A 20,598-nucleotide genomic window follows, 5' to 3' on the forward strand; every position below is an offset into this window, starting at 1 on the left:
TATTTTCTTCACATTGTCCACATAGGGTATTGTGTGTGTAATTTTGAGTACAACATTTTTTTTTTTTTTCTCCAAATTTGGAAAAAGTAAAGAAAAGGCTATGAAAAACTATGATTATTATTATTTTTTTTCAATAAATATACAATTAAAAAATATTTATTATCTTCACATTGTCCACATAAGACATTGTGTGTGGAATTTTGAGGACAACATTTTTTTTTTTTTTTCATTTTGGAATAAGTATATATAATTAATAAAAGCAGAAAACACATATTTTTCCACATAACAAAATGTGGAAAAAATTGAAGCAAAGGCTGTGAAAACCTATGATTTATTTTTCATAAATATGCAAATTAAAACATTATTTTTTTTTACATTGTCCACATAGGGTATTGTGCATGGAATTTTGAGGACATCAACATTTATTTGATTTTTTTTTCTTTTTTTCCATTTTGGAGTAAGGCTGTCACATAACAAAATGTGGAAAAGGTAAAGCAAAGGCTGTGAAAACCTATGATTAAATTTTATATTTTTAATAAATATGGAAATTTAAAAAATATTTATTTTCTTCACATTGTCCACATCGGGTATTGTGTGTGGAATTTTGAGGACCAAATTTTATTTTATTTTTATTTTTTTCTCAGTTTTGGACTAAGGCTGTAACATAACAAAATGTAGAACAAGTAAAGCAAAGGCTGTGAAAACCTATGATTATTTTTTTTATTTTTAATAAATAATGCAAATTAAAAAATATTTATTTTCTTCACATTGTCCACATAGGGTATTGTGTGTGTAATTTTGAGTACAACATTTTTTGGTTGTTTTTTCTCCAAATTTGGAAAAAGTAAAGAAAAGGCTATGAAAAACTATGATTATTATTATTTTTTTTAAATAAATATACAATTAAAAAATATTTATTATCTTCACATTGTCCACATAAGACGTTGTGTGTGGAATTTTGAGGACAACATTTTTTTTTTTTTTTCATTTTGGAATAAGTATATATAATTAATAAAAGCAGAAAACACATATTTTTCCACATAACAAAATGTGGAAAAAATTAAAGCAAAGGCTGTGAAAACCTATGATTTATTTTTCATAAATATGCAAATTAAAACATTATTTTTTTTTACATTGTCCACATAGGGTATTGTGCATGGAATTTTGAGGACATCAACATTTATTTGATTTTTTTTTCTTTTTTTCCATTTTGGAGTAAGGCTGTCACATAACAAAATGTGGAAAAGGTAAAGCAAAGGCTGTGAAAACCTATGATTAAATTTTATATTTTTAATAAATATGGAAATTAAAAAAATATTTATTTTCTTCACATTGTCCACATCGGGTATTGTGTGTGGAATTTTGAGGACCAAATTTTATTTTATTTTTATTTTTTTCTCAGTTTTGGACTAAGGCTGTAACATAACAAAATGTAGAACAAGTAAAGCAAAGGCTGTGAAAACCTATGATTATTTTTTTTATTTTTAATAAATAATGCAAATTAAAAAATGTTTATTTTCTTCACATTGTCCACATAGGGTATTGTGTGTGTAATTTTGAGTACAACATTTTGTTGTTGTTTTTTCTCCAAATTTGGAAAAAGTAAAGAAAAGGCTATGAAAAACTATGATTATTATTATTTTTTTTAAATAAATATACAATTAAAAAATATTTATTATCTTCACATTGTCCACATAAGACATTGTGTGTGGAATTTTGAGGACAACATTTTTATTTTTTTTTCATTTTGGAATAAGTATATATAATTAATAAAAGCAGAAAACACATATTTTTCCACATAACAAAATGTGGAAAAAATTAAAGCAAAGGCTGTGAAAACCTATGATTTATTTTTCATAAATATGCAAATTAAAACATTATTTTTTTTTACATTGTCCACATAGGGTATTGTGCATGGAATTTTGAGGACATCAACATTTATTTGATTTTTTTTTCTTTTTTTCCATTTTGGAGTAAGGCTGTCACATAACAAAATGTGGAAAAGGTCAAACAAAGGCTGTGAAAACCTATGATTAAATTTTATATTTTTAATATATATGGAAATTAAAAAAATATTTATTTTCTTCACATTGTCCACATCGGGTATTGTGTGTGGAATTTTGAGGACCAAATTTTATTTTATTTTTATTTTTTTCTCAGTTTTGGACTAAGGCTGTAACATAACAAAATGTAGAACAAGTAAAGCAAAGGCTGTGAAAACCTATGATTATTTTTTTTATTTTTAATAAATAATGCAAATTAAAAAATATTTATTTTCTTCACATTGTCCACATAAGACATTGTGTGTGGAATTTTGAGGACAACATTTTTTTTTTTTTTTCATTTTGGAATAAGTATATATAATTAATAAAAGCAGAAAACACATATTTTTCCACATAACAAAATGTGGAAAAAATTAAAGCAAAGGCTGTGAAAACCTATGATTTATTTTTCATAAATATGCAAATTAAAACATTATTTTTTTTTTACATTGTCCACATAGGGTATTGTGCATGGAATTTTGAGGACATCAACATTTATTTGATTTGTTTTTCTTTTTTTCCATTTTGGAGTAAGGCTGTCACATAACAAAATGTGGAAAAGGTAAAGCAAAGGCTGTGAAAACCTATGATTAAATTTTATATTTTTAATGAATATGGAAATTTAAAAAATATTTATTTTCTTCACATTGTTCACATCGGGTATTGTGTGTGGAATTTTGAGGACCAAATTTTATTTTATTTTTATTTTTTTCTCAGTTTTGGACTAAGGCTGTAACATAACAAAATGTAGAACAAGTAAAGCAAAGGCTGTGAAAACCTATGATTATTTTTTTAATTTTTAATAAATAATGCAAATTAAAAAATATTTATTTTCTTCACATTGTCCACATAGGGTATTGTGTGTGTAATTTTGAGTACAACATTTTTTTGTTGTTTTTTCTCCAAATTTGGAAAAAGTAAAGAAAAGGCTATGAAAAACTATGATTATTATTTTTTTTTTTAAATAAATATACAATTAAAAAATATTTATTATCTTCACATTGTCCACATAAGACATTGTGTGTGGAATTTTGAGGACAACATTTTTTTTTTTTTTTCATTTTGGAATAAGTATATATAATTAATAAAAGCAGAAAACACATATTTTTCCACATAACAAAATGTGGAAACAATTTAAGCAAAGGCTGTGAAAACCTATGATTTATTTTTCATAAATATGCAAATTAAAAAATTTTTTTTTTTTACATTGTCCACATAGGGTATTGTGCATGGAATTTTGAGGACATCAACATTTATTTGATTTTTTTTTCTTTTTTTCCATTTTGGAGTAAGGCTGTCACATAACAAAATGTGGAAAAGGTAAAGCAAAGGCTGTGAAAACCTATGATTAAATTTTATATTTTTAATAAATATGGAAATTAAAAAATATTTATTTTCTTCACATTGTCCACATCGGGTATTGTGTGTGGAATTTTGAAGACCAAATTTTATTTTATTTTTATTTTTTTCTCAGTTTTGGACTAAGGCTGTAACATAACAAAATGTAGAACAAGTAAAGCAAAGGCTGTGAAAACCTATGATTATTTTTTTTATTTTTAATAAATAATGCAAATTAAAAAATATTTATTTTCTTCACATTGTCCACATAGGGTATTGTGTGTGGAATTTTGAGGATGACTTTTTTTTTTTTTTTTTTTTTTCCATTTTGGAATAAGGCTGTAATATAACACAATGTGGAAAAGGTAAAGCAAAGGCTGTGAAAACTAAGATTTAATTTTTTATTTTCAATAAATTTGCAAATAATTTTTTTTAAATTTTCTTCACATTGTCCACATTGGGTATTGTGTGTGTGAATTTTTGAGGACCAAATGCTGTATTTATTTATTTTTTCCCGTTTTGGAATAAGGCTGTAACATAACAACATGTGGAAAAAGTAAAGCAAAGACTGTGAAAACCTATGATTATTTTTTTTAATTTCTAATAAATATGCAAATTAAAAAATATTTATTTTCTTCAACCTACTCAGTGGCCTAGTGGTTAGAGTGTCCACCCTGAGATCGGTAGGTTGTGAGTTCAAACCCCGGCCAAGTCATACCAAAGACTATAAAAATGGGACCCATTACCTCCCTGCTTGGCACTCAGCATCAAGGGTTGGAATTGGGGGTTAAATCACCAAAAATTATTCCCGGACGCGGCCACCGCTGCTGCCCACTGCTCCCCTCACCTCCCAGGGGGTGATCATGGGTGATGGGTCAAATGCAGATAATAATTTCGCCACACCTAGTGTGTGTGTGTGACAATCATTGGTACTTTAACTTTAACTTTATTGACCACATAGGGTATTGTTTGTGGAATTTACAGGACAACATTTTTTTATTTTTTTATTTTTTTCCATTTTGGAATAAGGCTATAACATAACAAAATGTGGAAAAAGTAAAGCGCTATCAATCAATCAATCAATCTTTATTTATATAGCCCTAAATCACAAGTGTCTCAAAGGGCTGCACAAGCCACAACGACATCCTCGGTACAAAGCCCACATACGGGCAAGGAAAAACTCACCCCAGTGGGACGTCGATGTGAATGACTATGAGAAACCTTGGAGAGGACCGCATATGTGGGTAACCCCCCCCCCCCCTCTAGGGGAGACCGAAAGCAATGGATGTCGAGTGGGTCTGACATAATATTATTATGTATATATTACAGGCTCTGTAATTGCCTGTGGCCGGGCTTGCTCTAGTGTAGTTAGTCAAATGTGACTTAAACAGTAGTCTATATTCTTAGACAGCATGATGGCGCCTTCCTGGTTAGGGTGAAGGCCGTCCCTCATCAGCAAGCCTGGTTTGCCCCAGAAAGAGGGCCAATTATCAATAAACGTTAGTCCCTGTTGTCTACAGAAGCTAGCCAGCCACTTGTTAAGCGAGACTAATCTGCTATATCTCTAATCATTGCCTCTCGCAGGCAGGGGGCCAGAGACAATTACTCGATGCCTGGACATCTTTCTAGCGAGATCACAAGTCCTGGCTATGTTTCTCTTTGTAATCTCTGACTGTCTCATTCTAGTGTCATTGGAGCCAACGTGTACAACTATATTCGCTATGAATACTTTGCGTTTGCTGTACATTAAAAAAAAGAAGAAAAAAGTTGACATCAGATTTTGCATGTTGTTATTATTTTTTCTTAAATGTTTTAATCAAATTTTTCCAAGCCGCACACACCAGGAAGGCGGCAACCTTGTTCCCGGTGTTAAACGATGACAGGGGGCGAGCGTGCGGGCCCTGAACGGTTGGAGCCCACACGGGGGAGACACAGCAGATTCCACTCAGTCCATCGGTGGGTTGTTCCACGGAGCACATGGAAGCCATAAAGAGCCGAGAGAGGTACAGTACGGCGTTCCTGAGCGGAACACATGTCGAGCGGCGAGCTCAAAAGGGAGATGACGGGGGAGGCAAAAGAGTCGATTATCCAAAGCCCCTGGATTGTATTTCACGTATAAAAAATAAATCCCAGCAACAATCGTCTCTGTTCTCTCCTGATCCGTCCTGGGAATGACTCTGAGTGGGTTAGCGATATCATGACATCGCCTATTAAATCAGATGAAAACGTTAACTCTGAGGAAGCCTGTTGACGTCTAAATCTCCTCTAACTACACACAGTCTGAGCGCACATGTGCATCACAGGGCCCATTTGGCATGAAAGGAGCGCATGTAAAATGTCAATTAATGAATGACAGGACGCTTCGTGTTAAAAAATGTATTCCTAGCCCCTTCCTGCTCCATCAGTAATAAGAATGTAATGACACATTACCCCAGCATTACTCAATGGCCCATGTGGTGCGGTGTTGTAAGTAGGGAAGGGCACCGAAACACAGTTCCATAAAGAAAAATAAGTCGCTATTGGTGCCTTTTTTGGTGCTAAATGAATGCTGACTCAGCAAAAGGGATGGGCAGCGAATCCGATCCTTTTTTTTTTTTGGCACCGACCAAATCCCGCCGGTCCCACTGGGCACCGATTCACGTAAAATCCAACGGTGCAATGTTTCGGTACCTGGGTCACGTGTGACTTTGCGCCCGGTTGCCGACTCAGTGGACTTGGGGACTTGGCGATCACTCCAGCAGCACTGAGAGCGGACTCAGCCAAACTACCTATAGGTCACGGATGTCCAAACTACGGCCAGCGGGCAAAATGCATCCTGACGATATCTTCAAAATCCAGCAAGAATGAACAAGTTTAATAAGCAATATTATACTTTCATACCGACAGCATAATGCATATGTTCCTTCTGTAGAATATATGTATAATATATTCATATTATTCACATGTGAATAATGCTGTATAATATTTATTGTCTATTGTGAGCGAACTGTGGTGCTGATTTCCCCCAGGGATCAATAAAGTACTTTCTATTCTATATGGCCTAGAGTGGTGTATTCATATCATATATGAATAACCAGCTGTATAAAAGCTGCTATTTTGCTGACATCTGGTGGCCAACAATAGTTACTGAACCATTATCTTACTTATGTGAAGTTATAGCACACCATTTAGTTATATGATCCAATCCAAACAACCTTCCCTAGTCATGGTGCAGGAAAAAAAACAACCCAATCAAGCAGCACAAGCATTTAACAAACATGGTCACACATAACATCCTGCTCATTGAACTTTGTGGATATTATAAAAAACGTCCAATCAACATAAAACAAATAAATACAAATAAAAATGCAAGGGATGATGGGAACAATGCAAAACAGTTTCTCCACACTTGTCCATGTTTTGCGCATTTTAACCGCTTGACATTTCTGACTGATCAACAAAACCTTAAGGAGGTTGTCACAGAAGTAAAAAAGGTAGGAGTAGAACTTTCATAAACCCTTGGTAACCAACTATGATATTTATTATAAATGTATAGTTACTTTGCATGCAGTCGGCTTTCGGCCCCCAAGCCAAAAATGTTTAAACCCCGGGCAAAAAGTTTGGACAACCCTGATCTAGGTAATGAAGTGAAGTGAATTATATAGCGCTTTTTTCGAGTGACACAAAGCACTTTACATTTAAACCAGTGTGGGTCGCACTCGGAGCAGGTGGGTAAAGTGTCTTACCCAAGGACACGCCGGAAGCGGGGATCAAACCTGGAACCCTTAAGTTGCTGACACGGCCACTCTACCAACCGAGCAATGCCGCCCGATCTGCAATTTTCAATGCCAACAAAAACGTTGACTCATAAAAAACATTTCAAAAATGCACTAGCTTGATGCTAATATACATTGGCTTTGCTACTGACACGCTACTGATTAGCATTAGCAACTTTACATGGCGATTTCAACACGTCCAAATTTGGTAATGAAAACTACAACTAAGATGCATGTTACAATCAAACAGCAGCACAATACTTACAGTATTAACACTTTTTAGGGTGCAACCAAAACAACAACAAAAACGATACAGTACTGCCATCAGCCTGGACTTGCAACTGTAATTGCAACTTAATATCATACTTGCAAATGATAGTATGATGATAGTGAAACAAAATGTAACAATTAGACAGCAGGTATCGTAATCAGTTCATTTTTAAATATTGCAATACAATATGATCAAAAAAAATATATTTATAAACACACACAAAATAATCAAAAATTGGTACCGTTGAGTATCGATATCAATTCCCAGTAGGGTTGTCTCGATGCCAATATTTTGGTATCGATACTTTTTGATACTTTTCTAAATTAAGGGCACAACAAAAAATGGCTTTATTGGCTTTATTTTAACAACAAACTTTACGGTACATTAAACATATGTTTCTTATTGCAATCGAAAAACAAATCTATTCTTAAATAAAATAGTCAACATACTAGACAACTTGTCTTTTAGTTGTAAGTAATAAAACAAAGACTCCTCATTTAGCTGCTGACATATGCAGTAACATATTGTGTCATTTATCATTCTATTATTTTGTCAACATTGTTAAGGACAAGCTGTAAAAATGGATTATTAATCCACTTGTTCATTTACTGTTAGATTCTGGTTGTTTTCCGTTTTAACATGTTCTATCTGCACTTCTGTTAAAATGTAATAATCACATATTCTTCTGTTTGGATGCTTTACATTAGTTTTGGATGATACCGCACATTTAGGTATCGATCCGATACCAAGTAGTTACAGGATCATACATTGGTCATATTCAAAGGCCTCATGTGACATATTTCCTGAGTTTATAAACATAATATGAATTAAAAAAGAAAGAAAAAAGAACAAATATTTTGTGACGATAACAAATATTGATGTAATCGTAGTATCGACTAGATACGCTATTGTACTTGGTATCATTACAGTGGATGTCAGGTGTAGATCCAACCCATGGCATTTGTTTACATCCAGGGGTGCTGGCTTGCTGTTAGCGGTGAGCTATTGCAGTGGTCCCCAACCACCGGCCCGATTGCACAAGAAAACCGCACAAGAAATTAAAATTATTAAATCGTAAACCGCACAAGAAATTAAAAAAAATAAAATAAAATAAAATAAAAAATTTAAATTAATATTGTGTCTTTTATGTTGATTTAATTAAAAATTATTATTATTATTATTTTTTAAATTAAATCAACTTAAAAGACACAATATATACATTATATATCAATATAGATCAATACAGTCGGCAGGGATACAGTCCGTAAGCACACATGATTGTATTTCTTTATAAAAATAAATAAATAAATAAATAAATAAATAAATAACCCCCCCGCCCCCACCCCGGTCCGTGGGACAAATTTTCAAGCGTTGACCGGTCCGCAGCTACAAAAGTGTTGGGGACTATTCCTCGTCCTGCAGGGATGATACTTGTAAGAAACATACTTTATTTGTCGCCATGGAGGCCAGGATTAGTGATTTTAGAAGTAGCTAAAAAACTGCCAATTGCGAATGAACATTTGCCGCTAACTAGCTAGCCATGTCTTAAAGCACCTCTTCCTGAGGGCGTTTCAGTGTTATAACTTCAACTTTATTGTTAGTTTTTAAGCCAAAATGCGTCCGTTCTCCCTTTTCTGTCTACACACATTGTCTGCTTGTAAGTACTCTGTGATTGTGTGCTGCCGAACATGCCCGTCTGCTCGTAAACCAGCAATGACACGACGTGACAACAACGCGCCTTCATACCTGTAAAAAAAAAATATATGGGGAACCGGTACTTTTCAAACAGAGTACATATAGTACCGTTTTTGATTCGTTAGTATCGCGATACTATACCAGTACCGGTAAACCGTACAACCCTAATTCCCAGGTACCGAAACTTGCATATCGGTTCAAATGTGAACGATACCCACCCCTACATCCCATTCTTGATTTTTTTGCAGAATAACAAAAAAAGATGTGCAATAATAATAAAGATGTGACATAATATTCATAAATACCAGCAAATAAACTACTTTGTGGACATGTGTGTAGGACAGGGGGGTTTGGAATGTAAAGGCTGTGATCATCCAGGTAACTCTGTGCTCTTTTTTTCCCCAACCTTTGCACCTTTAGAGGAGCCACCAGCTTGACGGCGCTAATGTTAGTCCTTTCATATTTAGCACAGCTGCAGTTTGCTCTTCAATCGATGGCAGCACCTTGGATTCAGTTACAAATTCAATTTCTCAAACACACACACACACACACACACACACACACACACACCCACGCACACACACACACACACATACTGGTTATCATTTGAAATGGGGACCAAGTTTTTGATCATCACTTGTGGGGACCACCCTTTCTACAGGTTGTGGAGGCATAAAAATGTTTTGGTAAAATGGCCACTGCCCAGTTAGCTCATATCCATCCATCCATCCATCCATCTTCTTCCGCTTATCCGAGGTCGGGTCGCGGGGGCAGCAGCCTAAGCAGGGAAGCCCAGACTTCCCTCTCCCCAGCCACTTCGTCCAGCTCCTCCCGAGGGATCCCGAGGCGTTCCCAGGCCAGCCGGGAGACATAGTCTTCCCAACGTGTCCTGGGTCTTCCTCGTGGCCTCCTATCGGTCGGACATGCCCTAAACACCTCCTTAGGGAGGCGCTCGGGTGGCATCCTGACCAGATGCCCGAACCACCTCATCTGGCTCCTCTCAATGTGGAGGAGCAGCGGCTTTACTTTGAGCTCCCCCCGGATGACAGAGCTTCTCACCCTATCTCTAAGGGAGAGCCCCGCCACCCGGCGGAGGAAACTCATTTCGGCCGCTTGTACCCGTGATCTTGTCCTTTCGGTCATAACCCAAAGCTCATGACCATAGGTGAGGATGGGAACGTAGATCGACCGGTAAATTGAGAGCTTTGCCTTCCGGCTCAGCTCCTTCTTCACCACAACGGATCGATACAGCGTCCGCATTACTGAAGACGCCGCACCGATCCGCCTGTCGATCTCACGATCCACTCTTCCCTCACTCGTGAACAAGACTCCGAGGTACTTGAACTCCTCCACTTGGGGCAAGATCTCCTCCCCAACCCGGAGATGGCACTCCACCCTTTTCCGGGCGAGAACCATGGACTCGGACTTGGAGGTGCTGATTCTCATCCCAGTCGCTTCACACTCAGCTGCGAACCGATCCAGTGAGAGCTGAAGATCCTGGCTAGATGAAGCCATCAGGACCACATCATCTGCAAAAAGCAGAGACCTAATCCTGCAGCCACCAAACCGGATCCCCTCAACGCCTTGACTGCGCCTAGAAATTCTGTCCATAAAAGTTATGAACAGAATCGGTGACAAAGGGCAGCCTTGGCGGAGTCCAACCCTCACCGGAAACGTGTCCGACTTACTGCCGGCAATGCGAACCAAGCTCTGACACTGATCATACAGGGAGCGGACCGCCACAATCAGACAGTCCGAAACCCCATACTCTCTGAGCACTCCCCACAGGACTTCCCGAGGGACACGGTCGAATGCCTTCTCCAAGTCCACAAAGCACATGTAGACTGGTTGGGCAAACTCCCATGCACCCTCAAGGACCCTGCCCAGAGTATAGAGCTGGTCCACAGTACAGTTAGCAGTTAGCTCATACACGTCTTTAAATCTCTGGATTGATGAAGTAATGTGCTGATCATTCTTACTGGGGACCCTGGGGAAAAAGAGTTCATATGGTTCATGGGGACCAAATTTAAATAATTTTGCAGAATTCACACAAATTTGGACGTGACTACCGAGGACCATTTAAAAAAAAAAAAAAAAGTTCAAATTAAGATGACAGCTGTCCTCTTATAGGAAGTTTCACCACTTAAATGTTAAAGCAAATCCTGCATCTTCGGTGACATTACTGAAAACTGCTATTTAGCAGTCATGAAGTTGTCTGCAACTCCAACTACCATATATAGAATCAATCAAATCAAATCAAATCAACTTTATTTATAAAACACATTTAAAATGTACCACAGGGGTAGCCAAAGTGCTGTACAATGAGCAGGTTAAAAGATAAAACGAGTACCGAGCAAACACAACACAACACAAACAGAACACGATAAAAAATAAATAATTAAAATAGAATTAATAAAAACATAAAAACAGGATCACAGCAGGTGTATTATGGGGCGCCATTGCAGGATGGATATCACTCAGTGTTAAAAGCCATGGAATAAAAGTATGTTTTTAAGAGAGATTTAAAAACAGGAAGAGAGGAGGCTTGTCTAACACTCAGGGGTAGGTCGTTCCAGAGCTTGGGAGCAGCAACGGCGAAAGCTCTGTCACCTCTAAGCTTCAGCCTTGTGTCAGGGACCGTCAACAGCAGCTGATCGGCTGATCTTAAGGATCGGGTGGGGCAGTAAGGCTGAAGGAGGTCGGAGAGATAGGTTGGCGCGAGGTTGTTTAGACATTTAAAAAAAAATAAAAGGAGTTTAAAATGTATTCGGTAACGCACAGGGAGCCAGTGAAGGGACGCTAAAATAGGGGTGATGTGCTCACGTCTGCGGGTCTGTGTTAGCAGACGAGCAGCAGAGTTCTGCACGAGCTGCAGGCGGGCGAGGGAGGCCTGGCTAATGCCAACATACAGGGCATTACAATAGTCAAGACGAGTCGAGATAAAAGCGTGGATTAATTTCTCAAGATCATGTCTTGATAGAAGCGGTTTCACTTTCGCTATTTGGCGTAATTGATAAAAGCTTTTTTTGAACGACGCTGCTGATTTGTTTTTCGAATTTAAAATCTGAGTCAAACTTTACCCCCAGGTTTGTGACAGAGTCGCTGAAATACGGGGTCAGAGTGCCGAGGTCAACGTTGGGGGAGGGAGAGCGACTTGGACCGAACAACATAACTTCTGTTTTATCTTCATTTAGGCTCAGGAAGTTAGCTGAAAGCCAGACTTTGATGTCGTGCAGGCAGTCAATAAGACGTTGAACCGTGTTATTTTGTGCCATGGGAAAATAAATCTGGCAATCATCGGCATAAAAATGAAATGCAATACTGTACTTCCTAAAAATAGAACCAAGGGGGAGAAGGTAAAGCGCAAATAAAATTGGGGCAAGGATTGAGCCCTGGGGGACCCCATGTGGTAAAGGAGCTGTGGACGACATAAAACTGTCTACTTTTACACAAAAACTCCTGTCGGTTAGGTACGACCGGAACCAGTTGAGGGCGACGCCCTTAATGCCCACACAGTTCTCAAGACGATGAAGGATGGAAAATTCTGAATGTGAATCATACTTTAAGACATGGGTCTCAAACTCTGGCCCGCGGGCCAAATTTGGTCCGCCCTGTAATTTCATTTGGCCCTTGAGGCAATATCAAATTAACATTAGAGCTGGCCCGCCGGTATTATACAGTAACACTGCATCCACCGCTAATACTCACACTTGCCAACCCTCCCGAATTTCCGGGGCGACTCCCGAATTTCAGTGCCCCTCCCGAAAATCTCCCTGGGCAACCATTCCCCCAAATTTCTCCCGATTTCCACCCGGACAACAACATTGGGGCCGTGCCTTAAAAGCACTGCCTTCAACGTCCTCTACAACCTGTCATCACGTCCGCTTTTCCTCCATACAAACAGCGTGCCGGCCCAGTCACATAATATATGCGGCTTTTACACACACATAAGTGAATGCAAATCATACTTGGTCAACAGCCATACAGGTCACACTGAGGGTGGCCGTATAAACGGTTTAACACTGTTACAAATATGCGCCACACTGTGAACCCACACCAAACAAGAATGACAAACACATTTCGGGAGAACGTCCGCACCGTAACACAACATAAACACAACAGAACAAATACCCAGAACCCCTTGCAGCACTAACTCTTCCGGGACGCTACAATATACACCCCCGATACCCCCGCCCACCAAGTTAATGCTGATATTTACCTCAGAAGGCTGCAAATAGAAAAGAGGCATTCAATTTGTTTATTTTTTTTATTTAATATGCCATTGATGTTTTTTTCGTTTTTAAAAAAAAAGTTGATTTCGCACTATTAAGTTGTATAAGCGTTGCTTGTTCCATGTTCAGTGTTAAAGCAAATCAGTGTAGCAAACTGAGCAATACTTAGCGTTTTATTCATGCACTGTCTCTTGCTACTTCAAGGCTTGAATGTTTGATTCATTCATTATTGTTATTTTATTTTCTAATTTATTAGCCTGTGGAAAAAGTTTATTTTGATATTTACCTCAGAAGGCTGCAAATAGAAAAGAGGCATTCAAGTTTTATTTAAATTGTATTTGATATGCCACTGATATTTTTTAATTATTATTATTATTATTTGAAACTGGATTTTGCATGTCACTATAAAGTTATATAAGCCTTGCTTGTTCAATATTCAATGCAAAACTTGTTTGGGTCCCTATTAAAAGGTTCATTTGTTCAACCTTGGCCCGCGGCTTTGTTCAGTTTTAAATTTTGGCCCACTCTGTATTTGAGTTTGACACCCCTGCTTTAAGGTAATAATATTTTATAATCATGCTGTATAAAAATGTCATCCTAAGGAACACTAAACCACATTTTGTTTTTGGAAAAATATATTAGTTTTAACTAAGGATGGATACCATACATAATCACAGTACTATTAATGCCAATAACAAATGTTTCACTTTTCAAGAAAATACATTTTCTCTTTTACCAATATTTGAAACACGTAAACAAAGTAACCCAAATTTCCCTGTTGTGGGATCAATAAAGGATTATCTTATCTTACCTTAAACCACAAAAATAAAATACAAACTCATTACTCATCACTTAGGCATCTTCAGAATGGATCTGACTATCATTTAAAAAGGTTTCCCTTTAGGGGACCTGTTTTTTTGTCCTCATACCGTCAGAGGTCCCCTAAAGGTGAATGTGTAAACCAGGGGTCCCCAAACTTTTTGACTCGGGGGCCGCATTGGCTTAAAACAATTTGGCCGGGGGCCGGGCTGTATATATATATATATATTAGATATACTGTATATATATTAGATATGTGTATATATATATATATATATATATATATATTAGATATACTGTATATATATTAGATATATATTAGATATGTGTATATATATATATATATATATATATATATATATATATATATATATAGTATATATATAGTCTCAACGAACATTGGACACAAATTCCTCAATCTGATTGACAGACACTTTCCCAAAGACAACATCCTAAGAAAAGTATTCAACAAGAACAACATTAAATTGAGCTACAGCTGCAAGAACAATATACGACAAATCATCTCAAACCACAACAAAACAATTGCAAATGAGCCGTCGGCCCTCAGACAGAGCGACTCCAAAACCAACAAAGGATGTAATTGTCGAAAGAAACCTGATTGCCCTCTCAACGGGGGGTGCTTACAAACATCAGTTGTCTACCAATCTAAGGTAATACGCAAGGACATTAACACATTCGACACATATGTAGGATTAACCGAGGGAGAATTCAAAACCAGATGGAACAATCACAAGGCTTCTTTCAGGAACAAAAACCTGCGAAATACCACAGAACTCAGCAAACACATTTGGGACCTCAAAGACAATAATGTTGAATATTCAATAACATGGCAAATTCTTGCATCCAGCACACCTTACAATAGTGGTAATAAAAGATGCAACCTATGCTTGAAAGAGAAACTGTTTATTATTTACCGTCCAGACCTGTCATCCCTCAACAAGCGCAGCGAAATTGTAACAACATGCCGCCATAGACGGAAACACCTCCTAGGTAACACATGAGCCAATCACCACGCCCCTAGGCCAGCCTGTACCCACCCACTCTGTGCCCTATATAAACCATGGTATGCGAATGCTCCCATTAAAATCTCCTGACGATTGAGGGTACCCCCCCTCATGAAACAGGCCTGTAGAGATGAAATAGTCTTGTGATTTTTTTTCCCACACATACACATATATATATATATATATATATATATATATATATATATATATATATATATATATATATATATATATATATATATATATATGTATATATATATATATATATATATATTAGATATATATAGCGCACTTCCCGCGCGCGCGATAATGTCACATTATCAATGAGAAAATGCATTTTTAGACCATATGATTTGCCTGAGCGGCTAGGAGACACCGTGAGTAGCAAGCGGTACAAAGTGGATAAGAAAAGACAGAAAAAAAAATAAAACATTTTATTTATTTTTTATTTGTATTTTTTATTTTTTTTATACTTGGGACTTCACGCGAGCCTGATTTTGGACGCTGGCGGGCCGTAGTTTGGGGACCCCTGGTGTAAACAGAGCGATGTCCCCATTAAGTCAGCATTGCCAGAACACACACACACACACACACACACACACACACACACACACCCTTTATGTATCAACTGTGTCCAAGCGTATTCACGCTGCCCTCTCTCCTGGCTAAGTTAATAACGTGAAGCCCGGTTCGACCGCAGATCGACGCCCAGGCCTCGTTTGGAGCCATTTGGGGGCCTGGAACGCTCAGACACACCCCATCCATCACGGAGTGGGAAGGGGGTCATCCCCAGAGCGGCCCTACCCCTCTCACCAGTGATGGGCTCGCACACAGGTCAACGTGGGCCCATATTCTGATCATAATTACATTATTTTCCTTTACATCAGGCGGTGAATCCGCCCCCCTCCAACTTTTCGTCTGGCTAAAACGCCTTATTGATGCAATCTGGCGGCCATTACGGTCAAATGAAGGATGACACCACAAAGACTTTACATCAATTGACCGATTGTACACTGAGAAGGTGTGAAAGGAAACGACACGTCACGAGGAACGAACTAGAGCTGAAACGATTCCTCGAGTAACTCGAGTAATTCGACTACAAAATATATTCAAGGAATTTTCGCTGCCTCGAGGCCTTAAGTTTTTTTTTACGGCATGTTGCCTCGTTTAGTAGAGATGTCCGATAATGTGTTTTTTGCCTATATCCGATATTCCGATAATGTCCAACTCTTAATTACTGATTCCGATATCAACCGATACCGATATATACAGTCGTGGAATTAACACATTAAAGTTAAAGTTAAAGTACCAATGATTGTCACACACACACTAGGTGTGGTGAAATTTGTCCTCTGCATTTGACCCATCCCCTTGTTCACCCCCTGGGAGGTGAGGGGAGCAGTGAGCAGCAGCGGTGCCCACTTAACACAATATTATGCCTAATTTTGTTGTAATGCCTCGCTGGATGCATTTAACAATGTAACAAGGTTTTCCAAAATAAATCAACTCAAGTTATGGGAAAAAAAATGCAACATGGCTTATTATTGAAGTCACAAAGTGCATTATTTTTTTTAACATGCCTCAAAACAGCAGCTTGGAATTTGGGACATGTTCTCCCTGAGAAGGTATGAGGAGGTTGAGGTGGGCGGGGGTATCGGGGGGTGTATATTGTAGCGTCCCGGAAGAGTTAGTGCTGCAAGGGGTTCTGGGTATTTGTTCTGTTGTGTTTATGTTGTGTTACGGTGCGGATGTTCTCCCGAAATGTGTTTGTCATTCTTGTTTGGTGTGGGTTCACAGTGTGGCGCATATTTGTAACAGTGTTAAAGTTGTTTATACGGCCACCCTCAGTGTGACCTGTATGGCTGTTAACCAAGTATGCGTTGCATTCACTTTTGCGTGTGAAAAGCTGTAGATATTATGTGATTGGGCCGGCACGCAAAGGCAGTGCCTTTAAGGTTTATTGGCGCTCTGTACTTCTCCCTACGTCCGTGTACACAGCGGCGTTTTAAAAAGTCATACATTTTACTTTTTGAAACCGATACCGATCATTTCCGATATTACATTTTAAAGCATTTATCGGCCGATAATATCGTCAGTCCGATATTATCGGACATCTCTATCGTTTAGTAAACATTAGTCAAAGCTCACGTTTCGCACGGACTGTTTAGGTGTTGCACAGCGTGTTTACGCCTCCTGCACTGCTCTTTTAAATACGCTTGATTTTAGAAAACCTTTTCACCGACATAACTCGCAATGGCAGACGCCGGAGAAAGCAGTGGACAAGAGCCATAGCAAAACGAGGGAATTAAGAAGCGACAAAAGTTGTCTAAGGTGTGGGAACACTTTGCACTGAAATGGAAGGAAAACGCAGTCATATGCAACGTTCCCTCTAAGGCAGTGGTTCTCAAACTTTTGTTGTCATCCCCCACTTTGGACAAGGGGGAGTTTTCAAGCCCCACCTGCCCCCATCGCCCCAACAGAACGCTAATGCCAAGCTTTAACATTTTCAAATGTATTGAACATCAAGTTGTATATATTCAAACTCAATAACATAAAATAACATTAAGTTCAATAATAAATAAAATAACTTCCATCAAGTTCAATAATAAATAAAACAAAAGTGTTATAACTTGCATCAAGTTCAATAATAAATAAAATAACTTCCATCAAGTTCAATAATAAATAAAACAAAAGTGTTATAACTTGCATCAAGTTCAATAATAAATCAAAAAAAGTGTTATAACTTGCATCACGTTCAATAATAAATCAAAAAAACTGTTATAACTTGCATCAAGTTCAATAATAAATAAATAAAAAGTGTTATAACTTGCATCACGTTCAATAATAAATCAAAAAAAGTGTTATAACTTGCATCAAGTTCAATAATAAATCAAATAAAAGTGTTATAACTTGCATCAAGTTCAATAATAAATCAAAAAAAGTGTTATAACTTGCATCAAGTTCAATAATAAATCAAAAAAGTGTTATAACTTGCATCACGTTCAATAATAAATCAAAAAAAGTGTTATAACTTGCATCGAGTTCAATAATAAATCAAAAAACTTGCTTCAAGTTCAATAATAAATAAAAAAAGTGTTATAACTTGCATCAAGTTCAATAATTAATAAAACAAAAGTGTTATAACTTGCATCAAGTTCAATATTTAAAAAAAAAGTGTTATAACTTGCGTCAAGTTCAATAATAAATCAAATAAAAGTGTTATAACTTGCATCAAGTTCAATAATAAATCAAATAACTTTCATCAAGTTCAATAATAAATCAAAAAAAGTGTTATAACTTTCATCAAGTTCAATAATAAATAAAACAAAAGTGTTATAACTTGCATCAAGTTCAATAATAAATAAAAAAAAAGTGTTAAAACTTGCATCAAGTTCAATAATAAATCAAAAAAAGTGTTATAACTTGCATCAAGTTCAATAATAAATCAAAAAAAGTGTTATAACTTGCATCAAGTTCAATAATAAATAAAACAAAAGTGTTATAACTTGCATCAAGTTCAATAATAAATCAAAAAAGTGTTATAACTTGCATCAGGTTCAATAATAAATCAAATAACTTGCATCAAGTTCAATAATAAATACAATAAAAGTGCCACTTTGCAATCTTTGCAAAAAAAAAAGGAGGAGCTATGCATTTGGCAAGACAGGGCAAGTGACAGCACTTTGCCCCAGGAGAGCCACCTTGCTTCACTGTGAAACAGCACGGCTGTGTGATCAGCTCCCATTTCCTCACACAGTGCAGAGAACAGTCGCGCTTTCAGTGGTCGTGTTTTGATCAAATTTACCGCGCTCACAACATCTGTTAAAACCTCATTGAGTTCGGGGCTGAGCTGCCTTGACGCTAGTGCTTCCCGGTGAATGACACAGTATGTGCCCGTCACATTTTTGTTTCTCTGCAGGCGCTGGCTCTGACTCGACGACCTTTGAGGTGCGAGTTACAAATGTATATATTTTTGTAATTGTGATCCACACATTAGCCTGCTACCCATCCGCGCGAAAGTTTGTTCCGCTTAGCCCCGCCCCCATTAGTTACTGTTGCTATGTCTGTCAAACTTTCGCTCGTACCGAGAAATATAAAGCCTACAGTAAAAATAAGTACCGGTAATTTCCATTTATTTATATAGCGGATTTCACAGACAGAATCACAAAGTGATTTACAGTGTGTATAGAAAATGAAAGCATAGTAAAAAAAATCATCTAAGAATATAATAATTTAAAAAAAAAATTTAAAGTGAAATTTCCTCCCGTTCCTCGCGCCCCACCTGTCATGTCTCTATTCCCCACCAGTGGGGCGCGCCCCACACTTTGAGAAACGCTGCTCTAAGGTGCGCGCCTGTGCAATTGCGCACTGCTCACGCGTCCTCTGCGCACGGCAAATCTATGCCACGCACAAAATCAAATAAAAAAATAAGCGCATAACTATTTTCGACACACGGACACGACAGAGAAAACAGTTTTCGTCATCATTGTTCAAATATTGTAACGTCTGTCGAGACGCTTTGAGGACATGAATTCCATCCATCACTTTACTGAGCAAAACTCTTTATTGTCTTTATTGTCGGCCATAAACACATCACCAAAACATTAGTAAAAAAAATGATATCTAGCAAAAGTGGTCATTTTCTGCAGTACAAACCAGACCAAAAGCAACTTTGTTATATCTCTCTTTCTCTAACACATGCACATATGGCACTTAGCCAGTGATGCGTTTACAGCCACACAAAAAGTCGGACAACTCCAACACCACACATAAAGTGTCATTCCAGGTCGTTACACTATGATTTACCAATCAAATGTGTGCTTATTCTAGTGTCATTTATTAGGAATCTTAATTTATAAATATTAATCATGAAATGCTGTTAGTATATTAAATAAATACTAATAAAAAAATATTTTTTACAAACAGGAAGTTGCAGGAATGTACACATGATCCCCTGCTTACATCTCATTGTGCAACATGTGAATGTTTTAATGGAAACTAAATGCAATGTCTGAAAGGGGTACAAACTATTTCCAAAGCAGGACCTCCACCCAGACAAACAATACAAGTACACAGCTCATGAAAAATAATATTTTTTGTTTTTGTCATTGTAAGTGGGCCTAAACACTTGCAACCACATGCTACTTGGATAGCTTGCACTTTCACCCACTATAGTCTCTGTAGAATGTAAGAGTTCCAAGTCCTTGTTCACAGTGGTAGCACTTGTGTGCCAAGTTCCTGTCAGCCATATAGATTCTGAAGATGAAGGTGCATATTTCCCAAATGCAGTGGATTAGGTAGTGCCTTTAATCCAAATATTAAAGGCACTACCTAGTCCACTTTTTATGTTTGATATAAGGATGTCCGATAATGGCTTTTTTGCCGATATCCGATATTGTCCAACTCTTAATTACCGATTCC

The sequence above is a fragment of the Nerophis lumbriciformis genome, linkage group LG24, assembly GCF_033978685.3.
Source record: "Nerophis lumbriciformis linkage group LG24, RoL_Nlum_v2.1, whole genome shotgun sequence".
Taxonomy (NCBI): domain Eukaryota; kingdom Metazoa; phylum Chordata; class Actinopteri; order Syngnathiformes; family Syngnathidae; genus Nerophis; species Nerophis lumbriciformis.